Genomic DNA, 16,458 nt, shown 5'->3' with positions numbered 1-16,458 from the left:
ACATGAATTATCAGCAAACATTCATAAAAAATAAACAACAGTCTGGTCTTATATAACCTACTGTTCCCACCTAAACTATTCAGCCTCTTCTCTCAAGAACTTCTGCCGAGATTTTTGTCAGTTGGCACCCGCCCGGCTATAGCTGGGTTTAATTTATTCTGGTGCTAGGATTTAAAAACTACAAATAAAATAAAATTATAACCCTTACCTTTTGACTGGCAACTGTCTCAGGTTGGACTGATGACAGCTGGGTTAAGGTCCAAACCCCTGCCACTATTTTAGACAAGAAGAGTGTTTGAAGAGAATGGATGGAATTAAAATCAGCAGATGTTGAAGTTTCCTATGAAGCAGTACCCTAAAAAGACCAATAAATGGCGCTATTGTACCATTTGCCCTGTAGAGTAGCTCTGTTATACCTATTCTTCATACTGTTTGTGAGGGAGTTCGCCTGTCTTTCCCAGGGTACAAAAGTTGACCAAAAATGGACTGAAGAAAAAAAATCTATAAGAAAACTTAGATGGAGGTATGCCTTCACGCACGCTCAATCATCCGGGTAAGGAAATCCCAGAAAGTTGATTCTGTTCATCTGTTTTCAGTGGGAGAAACGCTTCGTCATCATCAGGTGACTTCTTCAGTCTCAGCTGACTGCAGGTTTCCAACCTTATAAACAGGACATTTGTAAAATGACCTAAACTAGGACCACTGACTAACTATTGGCCATAAGGTCACTGATATGTCACATGGAGGATGTGGACATGTAAGAGAGAGAAAAACTGTCAACAACTCACTCAAGCAGAGAAAAATATCCTTGCAAAAGGGCTGAACTTTGCTATGATGCTGAGATTGTGTAACTGATCACAGCCACAGAGTCAGAAATTCAAAACAACAACACCGCAGATGTGAAAGCAGAGCAACTGTGGATGAAAATGTCGGCCTGTCTCAGCAAAGAAAAGTCCCCAGCATCCAATATCAGCATGGAGGAGAGGAAGGTACTTACACCGCTTAGTAAGGACAACAACAGCACCATCCAGCAGTCTACAGCAGGTGTTGGTTTGCTAAACCACACAGACCTTCATGAGAAAATTTAGCTCAGTGACAAAAATACTATAAAATACTAAAATATGAACCCTTGAAACAAGACCCAGGTAGTGGTCACAGGAAAAGGGTGATAGATTGTCTTAAGCAGTTGACTTTACTGACCAGACCTCAGACCACAAGTCACACCCAGGGGAATCTACACCAAGTCTGTATAGTTAACTAAAAAAACATAAACAGGGTGCACCTTTAAGACCTCCTGTATGATCAGCTCTGTCACTTGTAACATCTCTTAGTTTCTGGCTTCGATCCTAACCCATTGATAGGCAGCTCTGAACACCACATCCAGAACACTTTGGATTTTGTTGAGAAGGTGAGAGATGTCATCATGGAGGCAGATGAAACCATGGTCTCGTACGACGTTACATCTCTCTTCATTTGCATCCCAGTCACGGAAGCATTGGAGGTAGTCCGTAAGAGATTAGACCCCAACCTCAGCAACAGGACCGCTCTCAGCATCCACCAAGTGTGTTTGAACTGTGTCTTCATTACACCTGTTTCACATACAAGGGTCAGTTCTACAGACGGAAACATGGGTGTGCCGTGGGCTCCCAGTTTCACCCATCGTGGCCAATTTGAACATGGAAGAAGTGGAAAAGAGAGCTCTGCTAATCTACCCTGGAACACCTCCAAGCCATTGGTTCAGATATGTGGATGACACCCGGCTGAAAATCAAATCTCAGGACGTACCACATTTCACAGATCACATTAACTCTGTGGACCGACACATCAGATTCATCAGGGAGGATATGAAAAGGGGCAGGTTAGCCTTCTTAGACTGTGAGATTTCCATCAGTAATGGGGGACATCTAAAAGCTGACGTGTACCGTAAACCTACACATATGGATCAGTATCTAAGGTTTGACTCACATCAAACGTCATTATATACTCTCTATTGTTCTATTATACTACCTTACAGGACATACTGTGTGGAAGTGTGGGGAAACGTATAAAACACATCCAATATACATTCTGCAAAAAAGAGCATGTAGTTTGTTGTTGCTGTGGTTTACGTGCTGGAAATGGTTTTATTTGTGTATGCTCATGTGTTAGTGTGTATCTATACATCCATCCATCCACTGGAGCACAAACTGGGGGTCATCAGGACACTACAACACAGAGCGAACACCATCCGCACAGACACAGCAGCCAGGGAGGCAGAAGAACATCAAGAAGGCCCTGAGTAAATGTGGCTATCCTAGCTGGATGTTTGTCAAAGCTGGAAAGGCTCCTAAAAAAAGCTCCAGCCGATCCAGGAGTACGTGTCAGGAGTATCAGAATAGTTGAGACAAAATCTCATCTCTTTGACTTTCAAACCCCAAAACGTGCTGCGATAAGGATCCAGAGTATCAAACAGAGTAACATAGTGTACGCTGTTAAGTGCAGGAGGATTGCCAGGATTTATACATCGGGGAAACCAAAGAACCTCTGGCTAAGAGGACGGCACAACACAGCAGAGCCACCTCGTCGGGCCAGGACTCTGCAGTCTATGCACACCTACAGGCCAGTGGACACTCTTTCAATGATGAGGATGTATCATCCTGGACAGGGAGGAACGCTGGTTTGAGGGCGGAGTCAAGGAGGCCATTTACGTGAAAAGGGAAAGACCATCTCTGAATGGAGGAGGGGCCTAAAGGTACATCTGTCACCATCTTACATGCTGTGATTGCAGCCATTCCCCAACTCTCTGTGAATTCTTGAATGTGTTGTCTGTCACTTCTTTTCACCCACTTGTCCACATCATCTGTGTGGGTGTGGCATATCAGTGGCCTTGGTACTGACCTCCCAGTCCATTGTTCATCAGTGGTGCTAGTTTCAGTCAATAACCAAATGTACTGTTGTGTAAACCTGCAGTCAGCTGAGAGTCACCTGGATGAGTCATGAAAACTCTTCATCCAGATGAACAGCTGCAGTCTTTAACCCCATTTTTCAAATACATTTAATAGCAAACACTCATAAAGCAGTTTCCATCTGAAGAGGACATACCATGTTCAGACATCAGAGACTAAAACAGCTCTGCTATCACTTCAGACATAAATAAAGACAGAGTGTTTGAAGGGTTAGTGAAGTCTGGCTAGCTGAAACATAGTGTGCTACCTGGTGGTGCTAACATAGTGTAATGAAGACCGAGGAATAGTGGTAACTAATAATAATGAAAGTAAATGTGATTGGATGAATGCAGTCCGACAGTGACCAGTGATTATTTTCAGGGGCTTGTTTGTGCCAAAAAAAGGAAAATGCAAAGCACTGCAACATGTTAAAAAGATGGCCGCCTTAATAAACTCAGTAGGAGCTTGGAACCAGAGGCAGGGTTGATACGTCACCATATATGACCTATTGTTCTACATGTTGGAACAGCAGGTCCTACTAAATAATGATGACGTGCACCAGACACGTCTTAGTATCAATAAGCATAAAACAAGAAAGGCACTGCTAAGTGAAATGAAAGGGCACAACTGGTAGAACTCATGGGGCTCAATCTAGGCTGACTGCTGCAGAGCCATGTGTTTACCTGAGGACACCAATCACCCACCTTGATGGCCCGGTGGAAGCACCTTCAGTTGAACTAATCATTTACTGTATGACTTTATCAGTCCCCAACATTTTGGCTTTCTTTATAACATTGCCCCAGTTCAGTGCTCTGTGTGGGTATTCAGTTATGGACATTTGTGCTCTCTCTGAAGGTCCCACCAAAGTGTTTCAGTGGGGCTGAGGTCTGGAATGGGCCTTTGCAGCAGCTTGACTCTTTTCTTTTTCAGCTGTGCTTGGGATCATCGTCCTGTTGCACGACCCAATTAGAGCCAAGCTTTAACTGTCAGACAGATGGACGCACATTTGACAGATGGTCCACACTTCATGCTCCACTCAGTGATTGAAAGGTGCCCAGATCACCACGCCTCCACCACTGTGCTTCACAGTTTGTGGTGATATTTAAAAGTGGTCCTCTGCACGCCGCCAGACGTCTTCACTTTGGTATCGTCTGTCTGAAGGATATTGTTCTAAGTGTTTTGTTGTTCATTTTGCAGCTTTGCAAACCTAAGCTGTGCTACCACACTGACTTTAGACAGAAGAGGCTTCGCCTGGCAACCCTTCCAACAACTCGTATGATTTCAAGTCTTTTTTCTAATTGTACTGACATGAAATGCATCATTTGAGATGCAACACAGGCCACCTATATCGCCTTATCCCAAGGATGCATTAAGGTGTTTTTTGTACTTTTCTGTACTCTGTAGGGTCCTGTAAATGATTTTAACATGGTTGTATGTTGAATATATATGTGAGAGTGTGCTGTTTGAGAAGAAGAAAGCCCAGGTCTACCAGTGCACTAAAGGAGGTGAAGAACAAAGGTTACAATGTTAGAGAGATGTCCATGTGTGTGGCATCATAGTAACCAGGATGAATAAGCACAGTCACGTATACAGTACGGCTGGTTCCATTTGAACTTGGAGACAGCCAGAGTGGAAACACCGAGCAGCATGCTAACATCTGCTAATTCCTGCTTCATGTTGTAACAAGTTCAAGTTGGGAGAGTTGGGAGGTCAGTTTGACAGACCATAGTATTATTACTACTGTAGAGTTATCACACGATGTGATGGACAGCACATCACAACACGTAGTGTTGGGGAGCCCACGGGGGGAGGAGCTGGGCGCAAAAGAACCACCTCAACAAATCTGGACGTGACTCCACCCTCCGTGTGCAGTGGGGAGTGGGGCGGCCGAGTGACAGTTCAACCCGAACCCAAACCACCCGTGACTGTGGCTCAGCAGGCTGAAGTTTGACTTTGTCTCTGTGTTTTTTTTCCTCGGTGTTCCCGGAGAGGATATCGGGACTTCTGAAGTTTGGAGCCGCTTTTCTTCAGAAGCTTTGCGCCACTTTATTCCTGCACACAGGCGCTCTGTGAAGCGCGCCTTTCATCTCTCTTTAAAAAGGAAAAAACCCGCTGAAAACACGGAGGATTGTTCGAGCTGGAAGTGGAAGCCTTAGAGGAACACGGTGTAGCCCGCAGGTACAGTAGCTCTGCGTTATCTTCGCACTGAGTACGCGTTTAGAGACGTGGACGGTAACACAGCAGTGACTGAGCCTTTGCGAGTGTGTCGCTTTCACAGAATAGGGACACGCTGGAAAACAGCGAGCATCAGCAGTATCCGCTTGGCTGCACAGCTCTGGACCGTCTGAGCGCTTCACTTTATTACGCATTATACGGACAGCTGTGAACTAAATAAGTCACGTTACTGAAGACTTTCAGATACTAACTAATCATAACCAACCAATCTGACCAGCAACGTTTTCTTTAGAAAAAGTTTGGTGTTAATGCATTATTATTGTTATTGTTATTATTATTATTATTATTATTATTATTATTATTAGTAGTAGTAGTAGTAGTAGTGTATCTAGATACATGTCAGCAGAAGGTTAAACTATATAACCTCAACAACAGCACCGTGTGTGTGTGTGTGTGTGTGTGTGTGTTGTTTTTCTTCTTCTTGAACTTATAATTTAAAAGCACAAAGCGTGAATGTCTCTGATGTGTTTACCGACCATCAGTCTGTCAGACACACCGAGTGATTCCTTAAAGTTCTCTCTGCTCTCTCAGCTCCATTCACTGTTGCTTTCAAGCTCTTTTGGCTCCAGCTTTAAAATGACCTCATTAAGAAGTAATGTGATTTCTTTTCAGTGTAGAGACTGCCATCCAACATTCACAGCCTACCACCCTCACGAGCCACACAAGTACTTAGTTGAACAGAGCATGTGAAATATGTACAGTATGATTATGAACATGTTGTATACGAAACCATCCAAACACATTTCACTGCTACATGTCTCATGTCTCTGATGTCTCACTGATGTATGAGAGGACACATCGTGGGCTTCACTAGGAAAAAAAACACAAATACTCTGCAATACCTGGTCCTGGTACTGATACTGCAGATAATATGGATGTTTTTCCCAGGTTCCAAATTAGAGTGACTTTGTGTGTGTCTGTATGTAAACGCCTTGAGACAGCTGTACTTGCTGTGAATTGAAATTGAACTGTGTCGTAACAGAGGTCGAAAGTAACAAAATACAAGTACTTGGTAACAGTGCATAGAATCTTCTGTTATTTTTATTGTTGTCCTTTATTTATCCAGATCAAAGTTTCCAAGAGGGCAGCACATAAATACGATACATAACAATATAACAAATGCAATATTCCACACAGACACAGGAATAATATGCAACAATGACATTATAAGCAGTCACACTAACCAGAGGAGCTTTTCTCTCACTCATATAAATACAACTAAAGTCCCACATTGTAACTATTTCTGACCATTTCAGTTTATTCTGTGGATTATTCCAGAAACACAGCCATATTTAAATGTTGTTGTTTTTTAATTGTGTTCTGACTCAGGGGACAAGCATTTGTATATTGTTGGGAGAGCGTAGGCTAGACTGGATGTGGTTTTTACACATAAACACACAGATAAGAAGGAACCAGGCCAAGGAGACATCGATTTACCAAGAAACTGTGTATGCAGGTGAAAGTGGATATGTGAGGTCTGTGGATATATGAGGTCTGTGGATATATGCTGTCTGTGGACATGTGCGGTCTGTGGACATGTGCTGTCTGTGGACATGTGCTGTCTGTGGATATATGCGGTCTGTGGACATGTGCGGTCTGTGGATATATGAGATCTGTGGACATGTGCGGTCTGTGGATATATGCGGTCTGTGGACATGTGCGGTCTGTGGATATATGAGGTCTGTGGACATGTGAGGTCTGTGGATATATGCGGTCTGTGGACATGTGCGGTCTGTGGACATGTGCTGTCTGTGGACATGTGCGGTCAGTGGATATATGCGGTCTGTGGACATGTGCGGTCTGTGGATATATGAGATCTGTGGACATGTGCGGTCTGTGGATATATGCGGTCTGTGGACATGTGCTGTCTGTGGACATGTGAGGTCTGTGGATATATGCGGTCTGTGGACATGTGCGGTCTGTGGACATGTGCTGTCTGTGGACATGTGCGGTCTGTGGATATATGCGGTCTGTGGACATGTGCGGTCTGTGGATATATGCTGTCTGTGGACATGTGCGGTCTGTGGATATATGCGGTCTGTGGACATGTGCGGTCTGTGGATATATGAGATCTGTGGACATGTGCGGTCTGTGGATATATGCGGTCTGTGGACATGTGCTGTCTGTGGACATGTGAGGTCTGTGGATATATGCGGTCTGTGGACATGTGCTGTCTGTGGACATGTGCGGTCTGTGGATATATGCGGTCTGTGGACATGTGCGGTCTGTGGATATATGCTGTCTGTGGACATGTGCGGTCTGTGGATATATGTGGTCTGTGGATATATGCGGTCTGTGGATATATGCGGTCTGTGGACATGTGCGGTCTGTGGATATATGCTGTCTGTGGACATGTGCGGTCTGTGGATATATGCTGTCTGTGGACATATGCGGTCTGTGGACATGTGCGGTCTGTGGACATGTGCGGTCTGTGGATATGTGCGGTCTGTGGACATGTGCGGTCTGTGGATATGTGCTGTCTGTGGACATGTGCGGTCCATTTACCATTTACCATGTGCGGTCTGTGGATATATGCGGTCTGTGGACATGTGCGGTCTGTGGACATGTGCGGTCTGTGGATATATGCTGTCTGTGGACATGTGCAGTCTGTGGATATATGTGGTCTGTGGATATATGAGGTCTGTGGATATATGCTGTCTGTGGACATGTGCGGTCTGTGGATATATGCTGTCTGTGGACATGTGCGGTCTGTGGATATATGCTGTCTGTGGACATGTGCGGTCTGTGGATATATGCGGTCTGTGGACATGTGCGGTCTGTGGACATGTGCTGTCTGTGGACATGTGAGGTCTGTGGATATATGCGGTCTGTGGACATGTGCGGTCTGTGGACATGTGCTGTCTGTGGACATGTGCGGTCTGTGGATATATGCGATCTGTGGACATGTGCGGTCTGTGGATATATGCTGTCTGTGGACATGTGCGGTCTGTGGATATATGTGGTCTGTGGATATATGCGGTCTGTGGATATATGCGGTCTGTGGACATGTGCGGTCTGTGGATATATGCTGTCTGTGGACATGTGCGGTCTGTGGATATATGCTGTCTGTGGACATGTGCAGTCTGTGGATATATGCGGTCTGTGGACATGTGCGGTCTGTGGATATATGCTGTCTGTGGACATGTGCGGTCTGTGGATATATGTGGTCTGTGGATATATGCGGTCTGTGGACATGTGCGGTCTGTGGATATATGAGGTCTGTGGACATGTGCGGTCTGTGGATATATGCTGTCTGTGGACATGTGCGGTCTGTGGATATATGTGGTCTGTGGATATATGCTGTCTGTGGACATGTGCGGTCTGTGGATATATGTGGTCTGTGGATATATGCAGTCTGTGGACATGTGCGGTCTGTGGATATATGAGGTCTGTGGACATGTGCGGTCTGTGGATATATGCAGTCTGTGGACATGTGCGGTCTGTGGATATATGCGGTCTGTGGACATGTGCAGTCTGTGGATATGTGCTGTTTGTGGATATACAGAAAACATTATTTAGCAGTAGCAGAGAGAACAGTGACATACACGATTTCCACAGCCGGTAATAAAACATGGATCAGGAAACAGGATCTTTAAGTTCTGGTCTGATGCATCAATCAGCACATCAGCATAAAGACTCCAGTATCTGTTCTACGTCAGATTATCAGAACAAGCTTGTTATTTTTCTTTTAAGAAGTTTGAGGCAGGTTTTATTTCACATCAGTGCGTGCCGTCAAAATGATGAAAAAACATTTAATTTATGCATCATTTGTAGCGCTGTACTAAGAGTTAAAGTGGGGCAGAACAATCCAGAAGTGTTTTTGAAAGGAGAAATACAGGAAGGGGTGGGAGGGAGAGCGGTTCGGTTTGAAGGCGAGGGCTGTTCAATGCGATCTGAAATCTAAAGTTTACATGAGAGCGACCTTTAATATACTATATACTGGATCAGTATATGATGCAAAATGTCATATGAACCTGAAGTGTGTACAAACTGTGTGTTATTTACAGGGTGCATGAAAACACTGCAGGTTAGAGCAGGACGACGGCTCACAGTGAAGCTCACAGCAGAAACTGATTGATTCACTACAACTAATGTTGTACTAATGCACTAAATATATTATTTTGTTCTTATTATTAGTAGCACAAGGCTCAGTTAGCTTTGGACAAAGTAGTAGAAACATCTTCAGAAAAGCTGCTTTTCACTTTCTGACTGTGAGTACATTTCACAGCCTGCACGCTTGTTCAAGATTTCAGATTTTTTAACACAAGTACTGTACTTCTGCTGACCCTCCTGTTCTCAGGTACAACAATGATATGTGTGGGTCAGTTTGACACACGTCATTGTTAGTCGTCCAAAAGTGTCAGACACCCAAATATTCCCATAAACAGTGTTTATATGTCATGATTAATCCATTACTAACATTTCAATCAATATTTAATGCAATGTAGCTCACAGATCATGGTTCAATGCTGATATATAACTCGTTTTTTCATAAAAAAAATGAGTATTTAAACATTTTTAATGTACATTGAAAAGTCCTGCATACAAAACAGAATGTTTTCCATGATATTGACTTTTCTAAAATGTAGTAATAATAGCTGTAAGCGTGTTGAACATTCGTATCTCAATTTTCAAATCAGATTACTGAGAGAAAATACAAAGTCTCCAGAGACGTGTTCTGCATCCCACAGACTGGCTGCTGACTCACAGACCCAGCCAGGACTCGCAAACATGCATCCTGTCAGTTCTCCTTCAGATACACCGTCTCTTCAGATTAGCTGTTTTCAGAATGACTTTCTGTACCGAGCTCTGTCACACGAGTCACTGCCACACTAGTGGGACTTGGCACCGTTTGTTATTGTGTTTCGTGCACTTTTGGCTGATGTGTATCTCAGGATGAAGATCACAATATTTAACCATTTTTTGATAATATTGTTGTCCTTGGAGGGATATGAATAGGGATGGGTACCGGTGTCCGGTGCCATGATGGCACCGGTTCTGACATAAACGGTAGTAACCAGACCGAAAAGCAGCGCACATTTCGGTGCTTTATTTCGGTGCTTTTTTTTCCTGAGCTGTGATACACTTTGGATTCTAGCCAATCATTTTACGTTTCCGAGGATAGTAGGCGGGGCCAGGTACGTACGTTCTTTTAGAGCAGAGCTACAGATTAAAAATGCCCAAGGCGAAGCGGTCAAAAGTCTGGCTGTACTTCACAGCAAAAGATGCAAACTCAGCAGCAACAAGTGCTTTAAGCTGATACTGTGATACTGTCAAAGGAGGTAACACCTCGAATCCGATGAAACACCTGGCGACGCATAGCGTTTTTTTTAAAAGCCCAGAAATGCGCCGTATTTGATAGCTTGCTGCGAGACCTCACACCGAGCACATCTACTGCGGGTGTGGTGCCTGTTATCGGACCCGGAGTTAGCAACATCCCCAAAAACACGAAGAGGAGAGTCCTGGCCCCTAGCCCTGCCAGTGTAGCAGAAATGATGATGATGCAGCAGCAGCCGTTCTTCTCTGCGTGAGTAGCTTAATGTTGTTCGTGTGTAATTTACGTTGAGTAGGCTAACCACGTTATTACATTAATGCATGTAAGGTGAACTAGCAAACATCATCATAGCTACATGCGGCTGTCTTCTTGTTTGATGGCAGATACTCCCTTCACCCTGGCCAAAAAGGCTAAAATGACCAAAGAAAAAGTGGAAAACAGCTAAACATGAGAGGTTTTTGGACAAAGTTTGTGTTTTTTCCATTGTTTAAGCACTGCTTCCAGCCAAGAGTGATACCATATATGCCCCATAGCTGCAGAAAAGGCTAACGTTGTTATCTTTTTACAAAAACAGCTGAACATGAGAGGTTTTTGGACCAACTTTGTGTTCTCCATTCTTTAAGCACCGGTTTGAGCACCGTTTGAGCACCGGCACCGTTTCAAAAGTACCGATTTGGCACCGGTATCGGATAAAACCTAAACGATACCCCTCCCTAGATATGAACAGCAGTTTCCTCATTTGGTTCATAATCTGAATCCTGAGACTTCAAGATGTTCTTCAGCCACATCCTCCTCAGACGAATCTCCCACCCTGTGATCAAAGCTCCAGAGCCTGCTGGGCTCTCAGCTTTTTACTTCTGCTGCCCGTTTGGTAATAAACTGACAGGCTGCAGAGTCCTTATGTACTCTGCTCATTTCCTGCTGAGTGTACATTCAGTGTGGTTGGAGCTGGCCGGAGAGCAGAAAAGGTTCCCATCAAACGTCATAACATCACTTTACACATGAGGTCAGTAAGTCAGTTGTGTGTTTGAAGTGAAATATGGCTCACCCCGTTAGCCTCCACTTTGACTGCCAGGTCAAACTGACTCGAACCGTATCTATGTAATATGAACCTGCAGGGTTACAGATATGTCAGATGGACCATTTATATGTTGATCACACTTTTTTAGCAAAGCAAAATAAGTTTCATGTTAAAAAAGCAATTTGAACCATTTTTTAAAATGTTTTTCAAATATCAAAACAGTCAGTTGGACCCACAACATAACAGAAGGGTTAAAGAAAGCCTGTCTGTACCTCAGCTGCTTCCCTGTCACGGTGTAGAGGAAACAGCCTGAGCTGCATTGGTAATGAGAGCTCAGCACAGAAGCAGCAGAACCAGAAATCAAGTAAGACGAGCCTCAAATTCCTAACAGCAGGGTCAGCTGCTCTCCTGATCTCAAGTCATTTTTTGGTATCAGAATTGACCATAATGGATCAGTTGGGGTGACTCTGGGTTAACAGGCTCTAAAACTCATCCTGACAACCATCAAAAGGCTAAACTTGAAGTTTACATACATGACTTCACACAGTGCGCTGCTTACTGTACTTCTTTCAGAGTTAGTAGTTCTGTGCCCTGTGGTCTCAGTTACACTGCTGTAATTCAATTCAATTCAATTGTATTTATACAGCGCCAAATCACAACAACAGTCGCCTCAAGGAGCTTTACATTGTAAGGTCGACCCTACAATAATACACACAGACATAAACCCAACAATCACATGACCCCCTATGAGCAAGCACTTTGGTGACAGTGGGAAGGAAAAACTCCCTTTTAACAGGAAGAAACCTCCAGCAGAACCAGGCTCAGGGAGGGGCGGGGCCATCTGCTGCGACCGGTTGGGGTGAGAGAAGGAAGACGGGATAAAGACATGCTGTGGAAGAGAGACAGAGGTTAATAACAGATATGATTCAATGCAGAGAGGTGTGTGAACACATAGTGAGTGAGAAAGGTGACTGGAAAGGAAAAACTCAATGCATCATGGGAATCCCCGGCAGCCTACATCTATTGCAGCATAACTAAGGGAGGATTCAGGGTCACCTGGTCCAGCCCTAACTATATGCTTTAGCAAAAAGGAAAGTTTGAAGCCTGATCTTGAAAGTAGAGATAGTGTCTGTCTCCTGAATCCAAACTGGAAGCTGGTTCCACAGAAGAGGGGCCTGAAAACTGAAGGCTCTGCCTCCCATTCTACTTTTAAATACTCTAGGACAGGGGTCAGCATTTGGACCCGGTTCCACGCAAAGGTAAACACTGGGAGCCGCAAATACTTTTTGACATCTAAAATGAAGATAACACTGTATCAAGGGCGTAGACTTGGCGTGGACGGAAGGGACATGTCCCCACCAATATCCTGCGATTATTGAATTGTCCCCACCAATAATTTGATCTCTTCGAATAAAGAAAATCAAGAAAAAAACGATCTGTCAGCGTCTCATTCACCCAGCGGTGCAGAAAGAGTTAAATTACGTTCTCTACTGGAGTCCTACATCATGTGACAAATATGGCCAATGTGATTGGCTGAGCCTTTCAGGGAGCTCTGTTTAGTTTCAGCAGCGGCAAACCTGCGCTGCGAGGAGGAGAGGAGGACGGCAGCAAAGAGGAAGAAGCTGGATATAAGAAAGTATTTTTCAAAGAAACCTGTAAGTCACTTAAAGCCAAGTTCACTCATAAAATGTGTCACAATAACGTTACAGGCTATGCTAGGCTTTGGCCCACATCAGTCTAAAACTGTATGTAACCATGAATAACGTGTTTGGGAAACTAACTGCATAACAGGCAGCACTATTAGTTCTCTCAGTCTCAGAGCAGCGTTTCTCATTTTGATTGAAACTGTCAGAAAACGTCAGCCTCGAGCAGCCCGGATATTAGTTTACAGAGGCTGTTAGAATTATATGTTTAATGTTAAAATGTTGGTGACACAATAATTTCATCCTAATCGCACTGACGTATTCATAGGGTTCATTTTTGAGATAAAATGTCATCATGATATGCAAATATTTCAACCAACCCAAAGCTCAGAGAGCAATGGTGACAGAAGGTCACAGGTGAAATTGGATGATGACTTGTTGGTTCATGACTGTATTTGAAGCACATGTGTGACTGCATGTATGTGGAATGTCTCACTGTTATTCATCAGGTGACAGGCAGCTCTGCCATGTTGTAGCTCAGACAGAGGTGAAGAGGCGAGCTCACAGGTGACTGGCTGATGATTTGGTGCTATAGATTAACTAGTATTTATTATCATGACAATTGTTAGGCTGCTGATGTAAATTGATTCATTAGTGTATGTTTGACAAAGAATCTGAATTGACATGTCTCACTTTTATATGGCACAAATCAATGTGTTATTTTATCAGGTGGCAATATGTCCCAGTGCAGTCAGAGGGGAAGAGCCAGGCCCAAAGGTGAGGCACATCAAGCACAGAATAATAATTGTAATCTGAGGATAAAACGCAGGTACTGCATTCAGTGTCCCCTTAGTGCTAATGTATCAGAGATGTTGGTGTAACTGAAGTAATGTTGTTAAGTCCTTGAAGTCATATTCTTTTATTGTCATGACTGTATTTGAAGCTATTTTTATGTTTGTATGATACCTGATTTATATGGAATATGACTGAAGTAAACTAAAGCCTAAAATACTTAGTCAGTCATTTGTTTAATAGTAATTTAACATTATATAATTCACATGTAAAACTATGAATTGTAATTTTAAATGGTTTAAAAGCATGTAGAATAGCATATGTAGGCAAGTATATTTCTCCTTTTTTTTTAAATCAAGAAGCAAAGACAAAAAGGGAAAAAAAGAAACAGGGTTCGATGGTTGAATCGTCCGTCCCCACCAACGCCAAAACCAAATCTACCCCCTTGCACTGTATATATTGTTTTTTACTTGTATGCTTTGTGTGAACAACTAAAGTGTGTTGCTTATGAAATCCATGAAATGCTACAGAGAAAATGACATGTTATTTATGTAATGAACACATTTTGAACTCCTAAAGAAATATAACAAAAGGAAAGACACGCAGCTGAACTAAAAGGATCCAGGAAACAAAAACTGTTGTGAGCCGCCACCCTCATATCGCCTTTGGGCTTTTGGAGCCTTGACCTGACTTTTAAAAAATAATTGGAAAAAAAGCACTATGCTGCTAAAAAAAAATAGATATTTGCAAAATTCTGCCTAAATATGTATTTTACCTGGTTAATGTCTGTGGCGGGGCGTGGTCTGCAGCGCCGCTGCAGGGGAGGCGGACGCACCTGAGCGTCTGTGCTCTCTATGCTGTTGTTGGTATATGTCGGGCTGTGAGCTGAAAAGCTACAGCTGGCTGTATGCGTACAGCAACCGTGTGTGAAAAGTGGTCAATAAAGAGATGCTGAAAAGCGTGTTCATGCAAACACCATCGGGTCTTTCGTGATATGTTTACAACGGGACTTCTGCTCCTGAACCTCTGCGCACAGTGTCTGCAGATCGGGGCTGTACGAAGTCACTTTCATCTTTACGCAGGACTGTAAGCTGTCGTCTGTGAGGCGTGAGCGGTGTTTGTTTTTAACATAGCTCACAGTGGAGCTGCTGACATAATGTGGATCCGAAGATCCATAATTGGCCTACCTGGGGTTGAAAGTCTCGATAAATGCATGGCGTTTCGGCGGGTACACCGGCTTCCGCGAGCGTGACGCTTATTTTGAGCGATGAAAAAATAAAAAAATATTTCAATATCACAATAATCTTCCAATTTAGAACTACAAGTTTAAAAAAAAGAACTAACATAAAAAAAATACACTTCAGCTAAATACTTTTAATTTATTTTCCCAAACCACCTTGTAGTGTGGTTATATTAAATATAAGAGAAAGAGAGAACTTTAGGAAATTAATATAGCCACTACAATGATCATCAAAACGATGAAAAAATATTGGCGTAAACAGTTTATTTTGCAACACCACGAAACAAACGATAGCGTAAAATGAAACGATAGACGTTTTTATATCGTCATCCGATATATATTGTTATATCGAACAGCACTAGAAAGCAGTCTTACATATTTGTTTAATATGTGCGTTGAAGGACATGTCCTGGTCAAAAATGACTCCAAGGTTCCTCACAGCGTTACTGGAGGCCAAGGTAATGCCATCCAGAGTAAGAATCTGCTTAGATACCATATTTCTAAGCTTTTCAGGGCCGAGTACAATAACCTCAGTTTGATCTGAATTAAGAAGCAGAAAGTTAGCAGCCATCCAGGTCTTTATGTCTTTAAGACATTCCTGCAGTTTAACTCATTGGTGTGTGTTATCTGGCTTCATGCACAGATAGAGCTGGGTGTCATCAGCATAGCAGTGTAAATGTATGCTATGTCTTCTAATGATGCTGCCTAAGGGAAGCATGTATAATGTAAACAGAATTGGTCCTAGCACTGAACCCTGTGGAACTCCATAATTAACCTCAGTGTGTGAAGAGGACTCTCCATTTACATGCACAAACTGGAGTCTATTAGATAGATATGATACAAACCACTGCAGCACAGTACCTGTAATACCTACAGCATGTTCTAATCGCTCTAATAGGATATTATGGTCGACAGTATCGAACGCTGCACTGAGGTCTAGCAGGACAAGCACAGAGATGAGTCCACTGTCAGAGGCCATAAGAAGATCATTTGTAACCTTCACTAAAGCTCTTTCTGTGCTGTGATGAGCTCTGAAACCTGACTGAAACTGCTCTGTGTTGGTACAGGGCATTGAAGATGATAACAGCGGGTGGATTATATTCTTAAACTTAGTTACAGCGCTTTCAGAAAGACATCTACTGTGATAAAGTCTACTCTCCACTGCTGTGTAATCAATTATTGTAAATGTAATCAGGAAATGATCAGACAGGAGAGTATGGAAGAAATATAGTATCATCAGAATTCAAGTATTTTTAGACATTGAATTTATGACACTGAATTTTTATCCTCCAAATTTCCCTGCAAAAATATTCACCTGCAAAAATTCA

The 16,458-nt window shown here is 43.0% G+C and overlaps 1 protein-coding gene across 2 annotated transcripts in view; it reads left to right on the top strand.

Moving 5' to 3' along the window:
- Nucleotides 1-4,802: 4,802 nt before the first annotated feature.
- Nucleotides 4,803-16,458, top strand: part of pdzd2 (PDZ domain containing 2) — a 90,354-nt gene continuing 78,698 nt past the window's right edge. For both annotated transcript variants that reach the window (XM_080892911.1, XM_080892910.1), the window contains exon 1: nucleotides 4,803-5,102. The gene's annotated coding sequence lies outside the window, so the exon portion shown is untranslated. The remainder of the gene's footprint in view (nucleotides 5,103-16,458) is intronic.

This window comes from Rhamphochromis sp. 'chilingali' (genome assembly GCF_963969265.1).
Source record: "Rhamphochromis sp. 'chilingali' genome assembly, chromosome: 10".
Taxonomy (NCBI): Eukaryota; Metazoa; Chordata; class Actinopteri; order Cichliformes; family Cichlidae; genus Rhamphochromis; species Rhamphochromis sp. 'chilingali'.
Note: the sequence above shows the minus strand (reverse complement) of the source record. Positions and strands in the feature narration are given on the sequence as shown.